This window comes from Lepisma saccharinum, chromosome 11 (genome assembly GCF_977018435.1).
Source record: "Lepisma saccharinum chromosome 11, izLepSacc3.1, whole genome shotgun sequence".
In the NCBI taxonomy this organism is placed as follows: Eukaryota; Metazoa; Arthropoda; class Insecta; order Zygentoma; family Lepismatidae; genus Lepisma; species Lepisma saccharinum.
The window spans coordinates 23,618,411-23,641,205 of record NC_139239.1 but is presented as its reverse complement, the minus strand read 5'-3'; the positions used below and the strand labels follow the sequence as shown (position 1 = coordinate 23,641,205).

Genomic DNA, 22,795 nt, shown 5'->3' with positions numbered 1-22,795 from the left:
TGAGATAATATATAAGTTATGCGATCTCATGCCTTTGTTTCAATTATTCAAGGACATAAGAGTTTAATCTTACACGTATAAAGATTTCAACGGGAGTCAAAATATAAAACAAGTGTTTCAAAGTGGAAAATATATTTTAAAAAAACTTTACAGTTAGTTTAGAAACCATCGTGAAAGAGAGTTATTTAAAGATAGACAGAAAAGATGATAATAATAATAAAAATAGCAACAACACTAGCAGAAAGGACAGAAATGAAGAGACAAGCAAAGTGATTGAGACAGACACACACAAACAGAAAGAGAGACTGAGAGAGAGAGAGAGAGAGAGAGAGAGAGAGAGAGAGAGAGAGAGAGAGAAGTATTTTCAATGATTTCAGTGCTCTCTCTCTCTCTCTCTCTCTCATTCACACATATATAAATCATATTAAAATTTTCATCCTATCCAACAGTCAATTACATATACACACTCGTATCCTTACGTACACATCCATACACTTGCGTTTTATTTTCAATATACACTTCCCTACTATATAATATTCTAAAATAGAGGATCAAGCAATTATTTGTATTAGGGACATTCCACGTGAAAGTTCCCCATAATATCAATTGATAAAATTAAATGAAATGCTGTAACTTATCCTATCTTGTGATTGAACAATCTAAAATTGTCATTTAGATAAAACTTCAAGGCTCGGCTGGACCTTTGGCATGCAAAGGGGCGAATTATTTTGTAATTTTCCTCTCCATTCAAAAAACGTCTTGCATATTTCAAAATATGAAACATTACATCAGCTTACAATTCATTCTAGAGCGTTGACGTGAAATTTCGTGTAGTTTTCTTTCAGTGTTGTCTAGATATTATTAATAGTTTTGTGATTACATAAGTCTATTAAACTATTGATAATATCTAGACAACAATGAAAGAAAACTACATCTCTCTTCGTCTTCAATAAGTTACTTTTCATCATTTGGCAATTAACAGAAATTAAAATAACCTTCTAATTAAGTGAAGAGGCAGTGTTTCGTCTGTCCCACCGTGACGGAAAGTATTTTAAGGGTAGTTATATTTAATCAGCAGTGTTAAGTTTCAGATTTCATTGAACAGAAACTATAAGATTGATTGATTGAGTTGGTGTTGTAAGTTAACTTTAAGCACAGTAAGGGTAATCGGGGCTGGACCTACAGATTATAGTGGGATCCGAACCACTATGTGCGTCCACCGGGTATCGAACCCGGAACCCCTTGATTACAAGGCGACGACGTTACCACACATCGGGGAGGCTCAGAAACTATAAGAAAAATCTTGCGTAACTATAAGTAGAATAGTTAGTCCGCATGTTCCACCAGTGCCTATGGAATGCCCCATTAATATTGTCGGAAATGAAATATTGTATGGCTTAACTGTAACCCCTATTAAAATAATAAATAATAATAGGGATCCTGTCGGTTTTCATATGTAAACAAGACCTCCTTACATAGATGCATTTTTCTATGTAATATAACTACTTATACGAAATAAACAGGAATCACAGCAAACATTCTTGGACCATTCTTCTTTCTACATCACGATTCGGTACCCGTGCGTTTAGTATTTACAACACCGTTCACGCGTCTTCCAAGGCCATTAGTGTCCATTGGCTTTCCCGTTACCTCCCTCCCCCGTCTCCCCCTCGAGGCGAATTGCAATGCCGCGACGGTACCAATCACGACCGGTGCCAGGCCCGTAGTTCAGTCGCTTGACGCGGTAATCAGGTAACGACTATAACGAAATTACCCCGCCTGGTCGACAGACGGGGGAGACCGGGGGGCCGCGTCTCCTCTCTGCTACGGGCTCTTCTGACCCCGACGATGGCAAACGGCCTACGAATCCAACGCTCGCAAAACTCGTTACCGGTTTTCCGGAAATCAAATTCCTCTCATTTCCGAAAGAGGTCTCAGGTGGCTTGTGCTTGTCACTAAGGTCTTCCGGATTCGTATACGTACAGCTCCGGTTTCGAATCCTGAGTTTCGTTCGGCTGGACCGCAGTGGACAACATGAAGCTCTAAGGTTTGACGGTTCTAACTACTTTGGGGTATACTCGGCCCTGAAGGAACTTAGAAAGGGCAAAATACCGTTTCGTTTCTATTTTAGTAACCATAGCGAGGTTCCTTCTTATTTTAATGTCATTGGAAAGGTTCTTTCTTAATTTGGCTTCCGTAGAAACGTTCCTTACACTTTAGCGTCCATAGAATTATTTCTTCTTCCTTCTGAAAAAGGTCATGCCTTAGAATCCAGACGTTTTAGCCTAATTTTTCTTTAACTTTTCTGCCGAATGGATTAATCGCGACGATGAAAATGAACGATGAGCTTATGAAATGGATGATGGAACAAACATAATAGAAAATGCATGCCTTCCCCAGGGATCAAACATTGAACCTCTGACATGAGATCGCGATACACTATCCTTTCTGTTGCACCAATAAAGTCGTTATCAGCCAGTATAATATTCCAAAATCTGTAAACTTCATCTGCTTAGAATTTCTTCTTGAGCATTCACGTGATTCTTGGTGTTGAATGCTTTCTCTGTTGTTTAGGTATTGGCAATAGTTTCGTGCCTACAAAAGACCATTTTCCATAACAGATATCTAGACGACAGAAATAGAAAACAAGAAATGTCACTGGAATTGGCTGGAAGGAATTCGAAACAGATGTGGAGGGCCTCCCCGAAGGTGCAGTGGTAGCGTCATTGCCTTGTAATCAAGTTTGATACCCGGTGGAGGCACATGGTGGTTTGGATCCCACTTTCAAATGTATGTCCAGTCCCGATTAGCCTTACTGAGCATCAAGTGCACTTAAAACACCAAATCAATGAAACAACAATGAAACAGATGTGGGATTTCATAATTTGGAATATCGTAGAGGTTTTTCAAGTGGAGATGAATATTTGTAAGTGATTTTGAAAGGTTCGGTGACGGTTTAAGAAATGACAAATCAAAACTATCCTTAATTTTAAACATTTCGCAGAACTGGTTTAGTTTAGTGGTTTAAGAATGGTTGATTTCAACCGTGGGGAGAGAAAGTGAATTATCTACACAAAAGTAAAGAGATTCTCAAAACTACGTCTCCTCGCCTTAAAATTCCACCTGTACACTTCCCCGCCGGGGAGTCAAATCGGCTCCCTCTCGCACGGAGGACGTGCAGGAAGCTGAAACGTGCGATGCGTCTCAAGATGCATGCGTGAAGGTTGGCTCCGACAGCGGGAGTCCCCTTCCGTCGCCGATGATATATATCACGGTCTCGCAAACCTCGATGGGAGACGCTTCGTACAAGAATCGATCCCCACTCGCTCGAGATGTGCTGACCTAAGCGATAGACAAAAATCTGGCAACTATCGCAAGTGTCTCTTGGCTCGAGAGCGTCTTTGCAAGACAATCCCAGAGCAGCAGCTCCCAAGGTGGATGGCGAAGAAGGTAATTGAAATCAAGTCACGTTCGAGATGAGTTTCTTGTTCACCCCCCCTTTATTTTCTTTCAAGTGTTACTTTTATAGGCCCTCCTGTACTTGAAGACCTTGTTCAAGGATTAACCTCTTTGCAGATAAGTTATTCTTTTCGACACGTATCTAAAGCTACTTATTCTGAACAACGCCCCTGTTCGATAATTTAGTACAATTCTAAATCTGGTACAACATTTCGGAAGCTCTTGAAATCGCTGTCACAATTGTGACGGTCATTATTTATACGTATAACACTTACAATATTATTGAAATGATGAAAATATTTGATAAGAGGAAGGATATCTCATTACCACTGTCACCGTCATAAAACGTAGTATTATGGGATACGGTGGAATTTGTGTGTGTTATTTTATTACGCCAAATTTATAGATTTATGTGGTTGTTGCCTACGTAAAACCCTAACAAGTCAATAATGTATCTTGTTACGGATGGTATGCAAGATTTGGTAACAAGAAAGAAACTTAACTTATATAACAGTAGCAGTATTTGCTTTCTTACCAACACGGGGTGAAAATCACTTTTACTCACTTATTCCTAGAAGTCGAACACGATTGAAAAACTCTCATATTAATTTTCATGTCTAATCAACGTCATTTACATTTTAAAATGTGGTTGAACAACGCATTTCTGCAGACAAAGTTAAATTACAGTCCTTAATTACCTTAGGATTCATGTTTCATATGTTTTCAATGGTATTAGATACAAAAACCTTTATGTTTCTTTCTATTCCTAGAATGATAATAGCTGATACTTATGTTGCAGTAGTCAACGTACCATGATTCGAAGACAAGATTCCGGGTTACGAATCCTTAATCAGATAAGCATGTGTAGTAATGTCTCATCACCAACCTCTTTGGAGTGTTATAGTTAGTTTTGCAGCTAAACTAATGACGTGAAATATTTTCCTTGAAGCCAGAAGACAACTTCAAGGCAATTTCAATCACAATATTAACCTACTAGGTATTGGAATTTGAATATATATTATACTGATACTAATGAAATTGCAGTTTGTTATTTCTCATTAATAAATTACTTTTGCTAAGCATTGTACCACTACAGTAGGCTATTAATTATGGAATAAAATAATCGTGTATTTTAATATCACCGATTTCAAGGTAGAGCAATTGCGACCGATCAGTGTCCCATACTCTTAATTGTCCTACCCACTTATCAAAAACACACTGAAATAGAACTGCAAATAACTTTAAAATATAACGAGATATTTATTTTTAGCACTTCAAATTCACGAATACAATTCTTGGTATTTTAAAAATGCACTTTTAATCCATTCTGAATCAGAGGCAATGTTCAATCGGAAATTTTTTCACATGCATGTACAAATTTACAAAAAACTAAATTATTGTTAAGACGAACTCCATACAAAAGATATTTTAGTTCCTTGCTAATGGTATGGAAAGTTCATTAGAATATTCCCAAAAATGCTCTTTAGGGTACCAAACCAGCAAAAATTGAAAACGTACCGTAATGGAACGGCCTTTCTACCCGAATTTGATTAAACATTGAAGCTAATTGAAGTTTCCAAATTTTAATGTATTTTACGCTCTAGAAATGCATTTTGAAACTTGATTTTGTAGTTGTAATTGTTAGAGCAATGTTCTAAGGTTTAGAATTAAAACTAAACGTTAAGGAACAACTATCCTCTAAGGGCCAGGGTCTGCAAAGTAAATATTTCATTGGATGACGCGTTGTGGTGCATTGAGTGCCATCGACGCTGTGTTTTAGCTCTCGATACTTTTTTAAATAGCTCTCCAATTGTCCTCACAATGCTGGTCACCAATGAAAATTTCGGAGGGGGGAGGATGGGGCTCACATAGACGAGAATCTAACCCAGGACATCTTGCACTAAAGACAAGAGCACAACCATGTGGCTACGCAGGAGTCCAGGTTTAGAACTATGTTTCATAATGATTGCATTCTTGTTATTTATCAACCTTTTTTCTGCCACTGGTGGCTAATCGCGACGATGAATTATGATTAGATGAAAGTGATGAAGAGACAGTCACAAAAAACACCCACGCTCAGGCCGGAAATTTAGTAATTAATTGACTATTATTATATTTTATTTAATGTAAAGAATTGACTTGGAGGATTATATAAGAAGGTTCAATGGATCGTGTTAAGAGTATCGCGGCTTCTTGGTGGATGTGCGATGAAGCCGAAGGAACAATTTGACCAAGCTTAACGGTTTGTCGCAGATAAACGATACCAACAACACGAGATGGTCGACTACTCTTCTCGGTCAATATTCTTATTGGCGTTGTGACTGTGTGTGTGAGAGAGAGAGACCAGCAAGGGTACATTGCAGTTGATTCAATCAACATGGTTGCCCAAACACCAAAAGACCCGGATGAGGAAAAGGGGGGGAGGAGGATAAAAACGCTTCCGTGGCTACATTTAATGTGCGCTTCCAGAGTCCATTTCATCGACGTCGCTTTTCGTCCCTCCTTGGCCAGTTCTCGGAAATCGATGAAACATCAATGTGGATTTGCCGAGTGTGCGACAGATGAGGCATCTGCGGACGCGGACCTCATCGAGAGCATCGGCGAGAGCGCGGACCTCATCGAGAGCATCTGCGTCGAGCCCGACGGTTGGCCAATTCGTTGCGCCGTTGGTCAGCGAATCGCAGCAATGAAAACGGATCCCGCCGGGACCGAAACCTTGTGCATCGCCAATTTAACGTTTCTGATGGAGGAGATGGTTGAATTATTGTACATTGCTGTGTTGAGCTTTTGCGACCCGACCCTGATTGCCCCACGTTTTCCCTCTGCGGCATTATCAGATTTCAATATCTGCCCCTAGAGGGGTCTCGTGTTTTTTCACCTGCTCGCACTCTATCAAGCTGCATGTAGAATCGGACCATCGTACACACGACCAACAAAATGTTGTGGAATTTTTTGTAAAAAAAAATGTTTTTTCTCGTTGCGGAGGTTGGAAAATAGTAATGGTTCGAGGGAAATTTTTTACTAATTTTTCGCACACGTTACGTCCATTTTTATGTACCATAAAAGCCAAAGCTTGAAATTTCCAACCTTTTTTACGGAATATTACTCGCATATACATGAACCCCAACAGAATTTCAGCACATGCTCTTAAATACTATTCTCCATTTATTGTGAGGGCAAAGTTAATACCACCAAAACCACATCACTGGGAAATAGTTAGATCCAGTGTTATTTTATCATGAAAATATTGGTCGTACCTGAACAGCACATAATACCAGGTATGAGGTTCGCAAACTTCAATATTGCAGCTACGTTGAGTGGTATGGCTATACCATAGAATTAGAATAAATAAGAATTGTTGTGCTTATATCATGATCCTACCAGTGGCACCAACTCTTGTGGGCCCCGTGGAACTCGAGCTAACATAATATTTTGCCTATTATTATTTTAATGATGTTGTGTGAAGAGATTGGGAGCCTTTGATAATTCTACTAATTATGATCGTAAAATTGTGCCTCAATTTATGAAATTATCACGTCTATTTCTATGCCGGTTTTTTATGAGACTAATAGCACTTTTGCGTTCAACAATGGCCGTGGAAAGAAGTAACCACATTGATGGTTTCAATACGTACAGGGATAGTGCTGACAAGTTGAATTTAGAGGAACTTAAAGGGGGAAGTGAAGTCAAGAGAAACACATTTGCAACGCAAGTGGTATATAATGGTGCGAGAGTCTATCATTTAATTTTAAAGACAAAGCCAAATCCACAAGCTTAAGAATACGAAGTATTATACAATTATAAACTTACGTAGAGCATACCTGCAGTAATTTATTTCCAATTCGGCCACTGCTTTGGCAAACATCACGTGACCGATTCCATTCACTAAGAGGAGCTGGAGACACTTGGAGCTTTGTTCTTTGCCAGCCAGAGCTTGACGTTCCTTTATGAGGCGAATTTGAATGCATGATTGCCAATTCACAGTCAATGGGACGGGACACACAGGGAGTAGGTATTTCAGATGCGAGAGGCAAAGAATGTGCCATCCAAAGACTTGAATAACTCATTGATATTATTTGTTTTCCTTTCCGAAAGACTTTTGCAAGAGCACGCTCGGTCGACATGTGTGCACGAAACATACGTTTGGCAACAATGGCCCGCAGACGACAGACACGTTTTAAGCGGGAGCTGTACCAGCACAAACGTTCTGGCCTTTATGTATTAATCTGCGTGTTGACACGGCACAGCTTCTTCCACGTCCGCTTTTGCATGATCCACAGAACCATACGCGTTGTAAAGGCTCAGAAAATCATGTCAGAAGATAGACCCACGCGAGCTACCGGTGCACGTCGAACCCAACAACAGTTTTCGATTTCATCTGTTACGGAACTAGATTCGCTCTCGAGTTACACTGTTTCTTCCTCACAAACGACTTTCCGGTTGGCGAATCTAAGCTTTCTAGTTTAACTGTAGCCGATCATGTCCACAATTGTTAATATGTACATATATTAGAAAGTAAACGGTTTCATGGTTGCACGTGAAGCAAGAATAGAATCCCTCTGTACGCATGGCTTGGAAGAGCTGGAGGTTTTAAGTCCACTTTATGCACAGATAAGCTAACCTGTACTGCACCTACAGTTTAATGTGGGATCCGAACCACTATATGCCTCCACCGGGTATCGAACACGGTACTCCTTGATTACAAGGCGCCGATGCTACCACTACGCCATCTGGGAGGCTATCTTGGCTTGGGAAACGCTGCTGCGAGGTTAAGTTCTTACGGAGCATTGGAGATCATTCTGGTGGTATTATCTATCTAATAGCAGTTGTTGGCGAAACCATTGACTTCTTTTAATTGAGTCAGATTTGTGGAAGACCTTCGTGGAAACTCATTGGGGTCTCTAAAGCTGTTTTCATTGGCCGTGCATTCATGCTGTGGCCGTGTCCAGTCCCATCGCTGCTGTCTTTCTGGCTTTCGAGACCGGAATCCCATACCATTGCGTTCAAGCTGCCCCAATTATCCTCTCGATGCTGGGTCAACCAGAGACCTCTAGCACCAAAGACAAGAGCGTTTAACACTTGACAAGGCGAGAGCTCATTTATGGAAGAGCATTTTTGCAAACGACGGTGCAACAAGAGTGAAGAACGATGACGAAAGTTACAGTGTGCTCAAACGGGGTGAAGTTCCAAGACATGTGAATTCACATCTTGTATCCTATACGGGAAAACCAACAACATTTTAAAAGGCAAATGACAGTAGATGTTCCAAGACAGCAAATATGATACAAAAAGCGCCAAGTGAAGAATTAATTAACCAAAAGTGTCAATCCTATGCGTGCACGCAAGGGGGGGGGGGGGTGCAACAAATTTATTTCCTTCAAAAAACCGAAAAAAGGGGAAATCCGCTTTACCGTTTCGCACAACACGCACCATGGGCTATTTGCGTGGCAGAATATCGACGAAACAGATTAATAGCGTCGTTACTCTCATGGCTGGCCTCCGACTCGGATTTATACCATTTCATTCATCAACTCTCGAATCCGCCCGGAAGGAGGGGGGAGGGGCAAATGGAGAAATGGAACCCTTTAATTTCCCCCTTTCTGGTTCTCATGTGTAATCCTCCCCAGAATGGATGACCAAATGAGCATGTCGTTCTTTTTTCAAAACACACACAAATAAGCCATGTACACATAAAAAATAACGGAAACAACAATGTCATTTTTACACTATTTATCTTGACACAGGTACTCGCCGATGCACATTATTGGTGAAAAAACTGAGGAGGAAAGATTCATATCCGCTTGGAGATGTCCTCATTGTACCAATTACATGAAATTTTGTTCGCAGTGTATAATAACGTTGATTGAATTCCATTCTGGTCGAATGATGAAGCAACACACTCATCTGCGCCTAGATCAACAGAGATACAAATGACCAGACCTAAATTACTTTTTAATTCCAATCTTGAGCAAAACGATAAAATAATATTCATTAATTCGTCATCGACCGTCCGCTACATTGGCAATTACCTCTTACTAGATACACACTTTTGCAAGGTTCTAAATTGATTTAATTTAAATTATTTATTTATTTACACACAACATTCCAATCGTAAGAAGTGTATTCCATATTCCCATATAACACACGGTTCAACGTCGTAATATCTAGCAAGTAGAAGACTTTGATTGATTGATTGATTTCTTTTATTTTACTTCGCCTCTTGTGCCACTTTTCGCAAATTTGCGAGGAAGGGGATGAATGATGATATGATGAAATTGATAAATGGACAGTCACAAACATTCATTCCGAGGCCGGGATTCAAACCCGCGACCCCTGGCGTCGTAGAGCGATGTGCTAACTACTCCGCCACGGGGGCCGGCAGCAAGTAGAAAAGTTTGAGTTCTTAAAACTCACTTTACGGGACTGGACCTACAGTTTAAAGTAGGATCCGAACTACTATGCGCCTACATTACTACACTACTATGTATACTCGGAGCCTCTTGATTACAAGACGATAACGTTACCACTACGCTAACGGAGAGGCATAACAAGAAGAGAATAGTTAATATTATTTGTTCTTAACTGATTTGAACTGTCTTCAGAAAGGAGAGTTGCACAATTAATAAATTATATTGTAACAATTCTTTACAATGAATGCATTTACAATTTCTCGAACAGACACCTGTTAATTCCAGGTGAATTAACGTTTGAAGTACCGTAACGTGGGGTGACTTCGGACATGCGAGGTGACTTCGGACACGTGCATGAGCAAAATATTCCATTGTCGAGGGTTAGACGTAGACCGCCACCGAAACGCAACAATGGGAAATAATCTGAGCTAACCTTCTTACAATTGCATTATAATGGGTTCAAGGTCAAATATCTTGTGATCAGCGGAGAAATAACACATTATTGTAGCCAGTCGGCTTGTCAACTTTGCATTGGCTAATGTAAAACCTCATTCTGCACCTTATGAGTAACGAAATACTATCTTAATTTATATCATTACTTGAAGCATACTTTGTGGGATCATAACCGTGTATCGTTTCTATTTTAGGTCCGATTGTAGTGAATTTCAGTGTATTGTGAGGTGACTTCGGACATGCCAAGGACATATAAAAATAAGAGGACGTTCCTACCAAAACTATTTTATCGGCAGCAAGTTTTAAAGAGGGTTCCAGATTTCAATCCCGGTCTCACAGAAAATGGGAATGAACAACGCTGGACTGATACATTTGTGGAAATTCTTCGAGATGTTCGAAACGACAAGGCTCCAGAGTCCCAGAGACGAGGAAAACATATCAATATGGAACCCGGGAAAAGTGTTACGTGAAGCTTCCAGTCTTCATCACAACAGGATTCAGATAATCCAGACACTATAGAATTGTCGTCAGCAGAGGAATCGTTTGAAACCAATTATTCTGATGACACAGATTGCCTTCATTGTGGAAGATTGTGGTAAACAAACAAGAACAGAGATGATTGGGTCCAATGTCGTAGTTGCAAGAGATGGGCACATGACAAGTGTGCCAAATTTTCTAAGAAGCAATATAAATGTGCTCAATGTATGAAAAAAGTAAATTAAAAAGATGTCCAATTGTAATAGTTGTACTTTTCCTGTTTGAATAATTTTATGTAAACATTGATGTAAATTTAAGTACTACAGTGTGTGTTAAGATGTAAAAAAGTGTAGTTCATGTAAAAATACACCGTTCAAAACATTGCTTATTTAAAAAAATCATAAAATAGATCCGAAGACACCTCATACATGCAGCATACATCGGACTATATGAAAACCACAATGTGTCCGAAGCCACCCCACATTGAGTGGTGACTTCGGACAAAATAAAAATGTATTTTTAAAATGTATTTTTGGGTGTAATATAGTTTTAACACTTCGTGATTGTTTCTAAAACTCTGATACATATAAGTATTACATTTTGTGCAGATACAAATATAATTGTGGATATTACCGTACAAAATGTACAAAAACTGACCGAAGTCACCCCACTTTACGGTACTCTGGATATGAGATCAAAGATTCACATGCTTACACACACACACACATATATATATTTTTGTCGTGTTCTACACCTAGATTGAATTGTTGTTTTAAGTCCACTTTATGCACATAAAGGCTAATCGGGACTGAACGTACAGTCTAAAGTGGGATCCGAACCACTGTCCCATGTGCCTCCACCGGGTATCGAACACGGAACCCCTTGATTACAAGGCGACGACGTTACCATTACGCCATCAGGGATCTACACCTAGAGTTCAATAGTCACGTTCCATCATGATCGCCGGAATAGTTTCAAAATGTGTACAAAGTCACATTGGAATGAATACAAAATATAAAAACTTCAATAACTTTGGAATTAATGAACTGATTTTAACGGAAGTTTAAGCATTGAACAGTCATGTTCTTATTCGATCTGCCATAGTGCAAAGTCAGTCAATTCTTCAACTATCATATATAACAATAATAGCCTTTCATTAACAATGTTCAGTTGGTAAAGCAAACAATGTACCCTTCCATACTATGGCACTTAATCATATGCACCTACATCCCCCATTACATACGTCAGTGCGAGAAACCATAATAGATAAATTAAAGGCATTTTCGACATCACGTTGCAGTATTTGAACAGAACAAATGAAGAATTTGAAGCATGGGAAGACAATGGAATTAAGCTTGCTGTTGACACCAATTGTTGACCTTTGCTGCCACATCGACTTTTCGCTCCTTTATATTGTTGTATTTTAATGCTTCGAGCAATAATGAATAGCAGTTTATTCATATCATTTCAGTTAACAAGCCATGTACACAACAAAATAAATAGTGCTCGAAGTCGTTGGGGATTTACAAATTTTGTTCTACGACTCTCTCGGGATGATTACTGCTGATGTACGATGAAAAAAAAACATGTTCGACGCTTTGATGAATTTTCAGTAAACAACATTCCATAGGGTGACCAGACATACTCTTTTTAAGAGTATTATACTCTTTTAGAGGTTCATATACTCTATACTCTTTTCAATTTGCAAAAATCCCCAAATATACTATTTTCCTTGCTATTTAATTTCATACATTATTTTACGTGTAAAAATGCGTTAAAATCCACAGAAAGAAGAGAAATAATGATAGGTAAGTGGAGGTCAGTACAGGCTGAGTCAAATTTAAAAGTGATTGTGCCTCTTATAAAATTCTTGTTTACTCTGCCTGGTACAAATTTTGGTTGTGAAAGACTTCAGTGTTATGAAAACGTATTGGCGAGAGGAAAAAGTACACTCCTGGTGTCAACACTTGAACAAGTAATGAAAGTGAAATTCAATGTGGACATGACCTGTAAAGAGTTTGGACTGCCAATAAAGGACGACTTGAACACACTCAATAAAGCAAAATCATCCCAGAAGTATGAATGATGGTGCCCATTGGTGAGGAAGTATTTGTAATTAGCTAATTACATTAGACCCATAAGTAATTTGAATCTGTAGAGTGTAGGCCTATTTTATAGGGGCTATAATAGAAGCAATAACAAATACTAGCCACCCTTATTTTCGTTTTCTTTTTATGTTTTGTGCATGCGCACCTTCAACCTATAGACTATACTCTTTTTGGTCAACAAATATCTGGTCACCCTACATTCCAACAAGCTACAACTGCATGGAGTAACTGAGTTTCTAGTAAAGATTTGTCATTTCTGTCCCTACCAGGTGCATTCATATGCAGTGATTTTTTTCCCGCGTATTTTAAACCGCTTGGACTAATCACCAACAAATATGATTCTTTCATTTTCTTCATTTGTTCGCAAAGAGTTTCGCCATGTTGTAATGATGTGACTCAAAGACACAACGTCGACCTCTGTGGAGTAGTGGCTACCACAATGCGCGACGACGTCAGGGGTCCCGGAGTCGAATCCCGGCCTAGGCATGGATGTTCTTTTTGAGAGACCCTTCAACGATTTAATCATTATATCATCATTCATCCTCATCTTTACGACTAGCCAAAAGTGTCAGAAAAGCGAAGAAATGCTAAGCACCCTTTGCTTCTTATCAAGAACAGATCCTGATTATCTCAATTTGTTCACAAGAATCCGAACACTGTCTTTGAGTGAAACAGGAACAGCTGGTAATTCTGCTGCGAAACGTATTTTAACTTCCCTACAACAATTCGTAATGACGTAAGAGTCGTCCATATAAATGCTTTGTTTCAAATTGTACGGATAGCGTTGCCATTATTAGACAGCAGAAAACACCAGTAGAGTAGGTCGGGGCAAAAGTCCTAATTCGTAATAATAGTATGATAAAGAAACACACGGTTGGCACCACTGCAACCCACCAGAGAACAGTGTCATGGCTGCCTTGTATTGAATCAGTTTGGAACAGAAGCAAATAAAATTAACTCAACTATGAGGTAAGATACGTTTTTTTCTTGGTTGATGTAATATTACATGAGCATATGAACATGTAAAAACATTATTTAACTTAATAAAAAACAACTACTCCTGACTGTGACATATAAAAGACCATTAATTGTTTTCAATGTGTGCAACATACTTCCCAACAGCATCGCTAGATGACACCACCAAACAGATTGTACGAGTCAGACACTCAGGGGTAAGATTCCCCATTCACTTACTGTCCGACACACGATCGAGCGACGAAGACGAAAAGTCTCCAACAAAACAATCGTCACACCATGTTTCACCAAGGGAAATACGACCGCTTCCAAGAGTTACAGAAAAAATAAAACGAAGATGTGTAGGTAAAAAATCTGAAATTATCTCCGGATCACCGTATAAATCTACTCTTGGTAAACAAAAAACCGGAAAGGAAAGCATGCAAAAAGCCAAGTTCGGTGAAAAACTACTTCGCAAAACGAACACAGTAAAGGTAGTCAAAAAGGTCCCATCAGATGACTCGAATACGACATGTCCTGGTTGTGGTCAAGCATTTTCAGATCCCCCTGTTGAAGATTGGATCCAGTGTCATCGCTGTAGGGATTGGTGGCATGAGGCCTGCTCAGCATATGATGGTATTAGTGAATTGACATGTGACCATTGTTAGCCTAATTGAAGACTTGTAGGTCTGTTTAGACGTTGGGACATTTATCCTAGTGTGTTGTGGACTTTTTCCCGAGGCCTGGGGCAAATATCCCAAAATGCAGTACTATTTTTTTTTGCTTGTATTACATATACATTTTTTCTTTGTGTATAACTAACATTTCACTGTATTCTACTAACTCCAGTTTATCTCAGTCAATAAAAGTTTGATTAGAAAAGTTTCACACATTTTGTCAAAAATTCAAAATCCCTTAGGGGCAGGCTTTTGCCCCGGTCTACTCTAATACGTAAACTAAAACAAAACAATTTAAAACACCTTAACACTTCACAAACATGTGCAAACTGGACACCAGCAATCTGAATGGTGTCTTCCAGTTCCATCGTTTCTCGAAAAGTGGGCGTGGTTTGTCCGGATCCATCGCCCGAGAAGCACCAGTTGTATGCAGGTGTTCGCTGTGTGGTGTCGTGTGTTTCAAGATTCTGTTCTCGTTGAAAGCAATTAAGTAAGTAATCTTAATAGGCCATGGTCTATGTACATATATACTCGTATTTTACGCTCACGCGTGTGTATATGTGTACGAGATTCTTTCCGGTAATAACAATAGCAATATGACCACTATGAGTATGTTTTCTTTCCAGGTTCTCTGACTGGAAAATGGAGGAACTTCAGTTTATTGAAAGTATGAGCGGGAAAAGTTTATTGATTCACCAAGGTTACAGGTTCAATTTTAACAAAACCAGGAAAAATGGTTCTCGCTATTGGCAATGTGTACATCAATATCGAAAGTCAAACCCCTGCAGGGGCAGCGTCACTATCAATTTCAATAATCAGATTATTAGTATGAAAACACATTCTTATTTCCCGATGTTGGTTAAGTTAGGTTATTTATATTTATTTATTTGCTTATTATTTATTTATGAAATGCTCAGTTGTTTATTTACTTATTTTTATATATTTATATGTGTAACAACTTTTGTTAGTTTTGTTTGTCCGTGTGGCACAGATTATTATATACATTCTGTGAGTGTTCATTTTCTTATTTTTGGAAGCGATGGATCGGGAACACCTGACTCGGAACTATCAGGAGCGATGGAACGGGGGTAAATCATCTGGATACTGAAGCATTGACACGTCCAGTGAAACGGTCAGCGTACAGCTGTGAGTCTAAATGACCGCAGACGCCCTCTTACTGCCCGGCGTGTTAGCCGCCGATCCACGGACGACTCGATAAAGAAAAGCACTATTATATATATATATATATATATATATATAGTAAAATATATATATTGGAATATAATTTTTCGAAAGAAGAGGTCAGTTGCCCTGGCGTCGGCCAAAGATTCAGCCGAGCCTCAACGATTTTGAAAGTCTCTTTGTAATATATTAATATATTATGTATTCGGTGAAAGCGGCCCCGGCGCCCACCCAGCGTCGAATAACATGGGTACCTGGGGGAAACCCTGGGGGGTAAAGGCGGTCAGGGGCGTGATGCTGATCACATCACCCCCACTCACGACCGGATCAAGAAAGTGTGGGGCGTTACCCCCACACCCCCTATACGCCTTCATGGCGTTGTGCTATGCACAGGGGAACACTTTACCTTTTTTTTTTTTTATGTATTCGATATTGCGTTGGTAACATTTTTAACATATTGGTCTGATTATATGGATATTATCTACGATTTATCTACGACCTCGTATTTTATATTATATTCTCCTCATTGTGTTCCTAAGCTGGTTTAGGCAGCAGAAAACAAAATATTTTACCTTCGATATTTATTAGAGTGATTCCTCTAGAATTATCACAAATATTTCGATCTCCTGTCTAATTATAATTCTAGGGATGTGCCGAAGCCGATTACAGATGTATGAAAATCGGCCGAAATTGACACATCGGCATCGGCATCGGTATCGGAATCGGCAAAAATCCGATATTTAAACCGGTACAGATTATACTAGAGTTTTTACCTTCTAAAGTTTTATATTCTAGTTTTGTAAGATTTATTGAAAATTTGATTATGATTCGTCATTATTGTAGAGTTTTTGTAACAAAATAATTGCAAACTCATTCAGAGAATCAACCTAACTATATATCTGAAATAAAACAGTATATTGCTGAACCAGGATCTGCTGTTGTATTGGAAATTCAAAAATTAGTATTCAAACCTGAAGCAAGTGCTGAGAAAATACTTGGTCATACCTGCTGCATCAGTATTCAGTGATTGAGTGTTCAGTGTTGCTGAACAGATTTGAGATAAGAGAATAAGTAGGTTACTTCCTGAATTGCTTTAAAATCTCGTGTTTCTGAAGTTGAATCTGGTAGAACAGGAATTCATTTTGCATTTCAAAGAACTGTTTGTGTACTAATGTTTAATCTCTTGAGAATCCATGTTCTTCTTAAAGGTTCACATAAAATTTTGTAGATGCAAATGTGCATTCGCATCTCTTGAGAATATATATGTGTATACATATGATATGCAATAGAAATGTACATAGCATAGCAAATTTATTTTTGTCATACTGAAAATAACATCCCATTTCTGTTTAATAATCTTATGTATCGGCATCGGTTAAATATCGGCATCGGTATTGGTTCGAAAAATTATCGGTCAGTACATCGGCATCGGTAAATTTTCAGCTTCGTCACATCCCTAGATAATTCAATGTAAATTAACACAATTGAATCAAACGGCTAATATGACAATACTATTCTAAGGAGTACCAAGAACATCCAATCAATTTACTGAATATACTGGTCGGGCCAACCCACTTATATATTCTAATTCGGGTACCGACTATAAAAATGGTATCTAATAAAGCGAAGAAAATGATTGCAATTTTTACCATACCATCATCTGATGCACAAAATTAATTTTTATTAAATTTCTTGTTCAATATCTAAGCTACATTCTCTAGCTTTTCAATTTTAGTAATTTATTTCAGCAAAGACAAGGACGAATTAAAAACTTTCTCGGATATTCGGAAAGGAAAATTACATTTAACGGGAAAAAAATAGCAAGTGGGATGTTGGATTCCTCTCGTGGATTGTTGGACACGAATCCAATTTGGTATAATTTTTCTGTCCTTCTTCCCTTAATTGAATGAGGGCATGCACGTTAATACAAAAAGATACAAAGACTATGAATGGACACTAAATGACTGATTACACATACAAAAGGTAACATGAACTGAAAGCGTATCGAGTGGCAGCGAAACCAAACACGTTCCTGCGAAATGCAATCAGACAGTTCTTGTGCTTTGTTCATGGGGTTTAATACATACCGGATGTTCTTTCTTTCATGTGTAACATAGAAACATGAATAAAAGAAGTCATAAATAAATGTAGTGCGTATATGAAAATGCTATTTTGTTACTTATTCTAATCAAAAAAACAGAATTCCAGTCTCTATAGATTGAATAACATTCTTAAAAAATCAGAAACTGCGAAAGACCTAGGAATTATCTTAGATTCTAGATTAAATTTCACTCACCATATTGACAAAATGATGTCTACAAACTTATATGGTTCGTTATTGGAATGAGTAAGGGCTTTATAAATATCCAAACACTTAAGATACTCATGTTCACTATTTAAGTAGAAATGATTAAGGATGTTACGAAATGTGATACTATACACTGCATTTAAAATATTCTCCATTATTTATTTTAATTTTAAAGCAAATCAGAAAGAGATGATAAATGAAGAAATGTGGCAAGAGAAGAGGGTAACAAACAGATTCATATATAAACTAACACTTGCAATATTTCTGACCCTCTGATGACACAAAGCAATATTGCGACAACGATAATACGTAGATATGTTTTTGATAAGGCATACATAAACACTTGCTGTTTTGTTGTAACTTCCGTCAATGTTTTACATTATAAACGTATGGTGTTTGAAAAGAACATAGTAGTTTGTTTTCGTAGATAACCGCACACGAAATATGACAAAGGAACTGAATAGTATGGCTACACTTTAGCTTCAAATTCTCAATATACAGAGTGGTCTATAAGTACGGTAAATTAATTAACCCGTGACTCTACAGCCCTGTAAGGGCCTTGGACTATCTTCCGACTGCCAGTCTCTCTCCCACAGTCCTGCCTAGAGGTGTGGAGATCTTCAACCGATAATGAGGTGACGTTGGGTCAGCACGAACACTCAGTCGTGATAGGAGATTTCTGAGATTTACGCTACTCCCAAATCTCCTAACGATGGTGGGTTGCCACCGGTCCTGTACAGACGCCGAGAACCCAGAGACTGAACCCATGCCGTCCCGCGGTGCCGTGCTGTTAGCGAACGTGCTCGTATCGAACACGTGCTCTTAGCGAACACAGTTACGGAAGGACTTGCAGGTGCGTGCTGTTAGCGAACACGCAAACTTGTCCTGTCTTATTTATCCTTGAAACTGGCCAACATGCAAGTGTTGCCAGTGATAAGCCAACTTGCGTGGAGAACACCTCAGTGGTTGGTGCCTCTTGACCTGACTTGACTAGCCCCTGATCATTCTTCAATCGGGTCTTCCTTATCGCACAACAGTTTTGCTACCTTGTGTTCTGACGTCAGACGAGGAATGTCTACGATGTAAGGTTAGGCCTGTTAGGTTGTTCCATTAGCATAAATACAATGAAAAATTATTATTTAGGTTAAGAGAACTAAACATAGATAGCCTAACCTAACAACGTAGGCATTTAGCCTAAAATGAAAAAGCTTTCTCCCGTGACTTCAGAACACAAGGTTGCTCATGTGTTGTGAGATAAGTGAGACCCTTCTTCAATCGACTGTGAAACCAGCAAGATGAGTGAAATAAAAATATATAGCTAACACTATAATTTGGTATTTCTAATTTCAGGTTGGCACCATCGTCTCAATGCCGCTATGAAAACTCCGAATATATTTCATTTAATAATCAAACTATAAAAGAGGAAGCGGTACATGCCATTTCCATATTAGGCAGGGAGAACTTGGGAGTCTCTAGCTGTAAAAGGAAGAAGACTTACATGAACATCGACACCCGGATAAAAACAGCTTTGGATCAAATGAAAATTCATAATAACATTTACAAATGTATTAGGAAGTTGTACAAGAAGTAAGCTAGGTTGATTAACATTTACATTTCCTATGTAAAATTTGATTTTAAGGAAGATGAAATATATCAATATTTGAACAAAAACTTTCATGTAGTTAACCTAATTTGTTGAGGATCCTTCATTTAGCTAATTTCAAACACAAAATGATTATAAGGTATCACTGGCAACACTTGCATGTTGACCACTTTCAAGGACAAACAAGACAGGGCAAGTTTGTATGTTCGCTAACAGCACGCACCTGCAAATCCTTTCCTTCCGGTGTTCGCTACGAGCACGGAATCCGTCCCGCAGTCGGGGCCCAAAGACCGCACGGCCACGGAGGAGGACATAAATACGGCAAAACATTTACGGACGGTGAAACAGGAAAAAAACAGACCCAAACATGATACAGAGAAGGGGGAGCCCGGATAAGGCATGTGACCAAAATGGCGGTCATCTTAAAATTCGCCATCTTGGATTCAACTTCAGAAATTTAAATGTGAAGGTGCGCATGCGACATGAAAATGTCCTAAAAATGAAATCTGTTTCACCGTCCGTAAACATTTTATATGACTGTTCCCGTACTTATGGACCACCCTGTGTTTATATTTAGGGCAAATCACTGCAAAAACATGTCTTGAATAAATCATTTTGATACAATAATAGTTGAATATATGTGGTGTATATACCTATACAAGGCTAAGTTGAAAATTTTACCAATGTCGAGTGTAGAGGTATGTACTTCACCAATTCTGAAGAATTATGAATATGGTCTCTGCCACAACAGTACCAATAGACACTAAGTGAAATGAGTTGTTAATAAACAATTTCATTGCAGGAACTTAATATCGAAATTTACGAGGTAGTACCTCTCCGACATCTAATTTCTTTTCTCTCAGAAACAATTAACCAGCATCTTATTTGCATGTACACACCAGACTATGCAACTTTGAAAGATCAGGCAGCGCGATTCCAGACTATTCTATTCTATTACGAATGCGAAGAAAACTTGCAAGAATAATTATTTTACCTCATTTTTCTTCTTTGCCTCAGTCTTCAGTGGTACAAACATATCTCGTTGCTCTGCTTCTCCGAAATTCCTAAATCGTTTTCCTTATCTTCTCCGTTGTGTCTCTTCTCCTCCTCCTCTGGCTCGAACCTCTCCCATCCCCTAGACTCATTTTCTGTTTTCCCATTCTCTCTCTCTCTCTCCCGTGCTTCCTCATAGGGTCTGCCGCAAGCGGTCCGAGTTTGTAATGGAAGTGGAACCGGGCAGAATTTGAAGCGATTGGAAAAAGACTAAAGACGCGGAGGCAAAGGGGGGTTGGGGGAGGGCAAGAGACGCGTTCGGTTTACGGTCCATTTGTTTGTCCAAACTCCGGAGAGGGAGTTATTCATTGCCATGCCGCAAGAGCAGATTCCCAACTCCCCCTCCTCTAAAGTAAACTAGCTTTGGGCCGAGGTTTGATATAGTCGATGGAGATGCCATCTATCAGCACTTAGGGAAACCAATGCAACATCTGCAATCACCTTAAAATATTGAGTTATCTCTCTCCGAAGGACTGGGGCATACTATATCAATGTGGGAATGAAAAATCGACGTCATGAAATATGGTGGGGCGGGTATTTACCAGAAACAAATCTGAAATAGATGTTTGATGGAGGTGAAATTGTTCGTAGCAACCAACTCCTTTTGGGAAACAACAAATACAACAGCATAAGTTTGCATAGCAATTCTAAGGTCCTACTCAAAAATTCTGTTCCCCAAAAATGATAAAACCAGTATAGAAAGATCGTAATATAAAATTTAAAAATGGCTAATATTTCCATTCATGAATCTTGTGAAATATTGCAATCATCTTTCATGGTAACGCTTAATATTTTATTTTACAATGCAGCTCGAATCAATTTACTCTATTTCAGTTTTATTATTTAAGTTACCTTTCTGTTTCTCGAGAAACGAGAATAACGAATTCATATTGAGGTACACAGGGTTCGAACCTGGAACGTTTGGCTTCGTAACGCGCTACGTTAACCATCCCACCACAGAGGTTGTAACTATTGAAATCAAATATCAACAATGGAACAATGTTGATCAATCACATAGATCGAATATTTATTTGGGCTCTGATCCGAACGAATAAGCAAATGTAAAAGATCAAGTGAATGGTACATTTGTAACACCCTATACACAGTAAGAAAACATAACGGAAAGAGGAGGTCGGATAATCAACACACGTTTTATTCAGGGGTACATATAACTAGGTACATATATCTCGTATAAGAAACAATGGGTACGTGGTAATATCTCCACGCTCATCTGTTCCTAGATGATGAAACTTCATCCCCTCACCTAGAACTTCCAAAAAGAAAAATAAATACTTTGTAATTACCTCAAAGAAGATGCAAGAATTATAAATTGTCCTAATTTGATAGCACATACGAAGTAATTTAGAAGAAAATTTCAAAATGCCAAACAACTCTTGCGGTGACCTGTGGTGTAGGACAAGATAGGGGATAATGTTTATATGTGGGACCATTCTAAATCCCCCTTCCTCAAAAGGAAAACTGGTACATGTAATCGTCCACAAGGTCCTCTGACCTCTTGGATTAAAGATATGACAACATATGTCCAATTAAAGCGCGAACTGACCACGCGCAGCGCTTCGAACAAGACGACGCTCGCGTGGTTCTTGGAAGTATTCAAAACTATATATATATACATGATTATATATCGTTTTAAAGCTCAAGAAATTATGTATAGCTTTTAGTTTGATAATTTTGCCGAATCAGGTCACTTAAAATTTATATTTAATCTAAGAATTCAAACCCCTTACAAAATTTTGCCTGCTTTTGGAGGTAAATATCTTAAATAATGCGTAATGTATAGAGTATACGTGAATACCATTGTGTTCACCGCTCGACTGGAAGTAAAACAAAAAGAGATTTGGTCCATAACACTCATCTGTTCAGAAGTTAAAAAGCGAATTTCTGAGAAGTACATTTTAAGTGGAGGGTGCAGGGAGGAAGTAAAACTGGAACACTTCGGAACTTTAGTGAAATTGCTCCCTCTATTGGAATCTAAAACTTCAGCCAAAATTATTCTAATTTCTTCCGGGTCAAAGCCTATTTGTCTTGGGCAAACCAGAGAGATGATTTCTGTAAGATATCTTGAAAGTTTAAATTTACTGTCATAAGAT

The 22,795-nt window shown here is 38.6% G+C and overlaps 1 protein-coding gene across 1 annotated transcript in view; it reads right to left on the bottom strand.

The window, feature by feature from the left end:
- Positions 1-22,795, bottom strand: part of dpr1 (defective proboscis extension response 1) — an 815,638-nt gene that overhangs the window by 289,534 nt on the left and 503,309 nt on the right. The gene's annotated exons all lie outside the window — the stretch shown is intronic.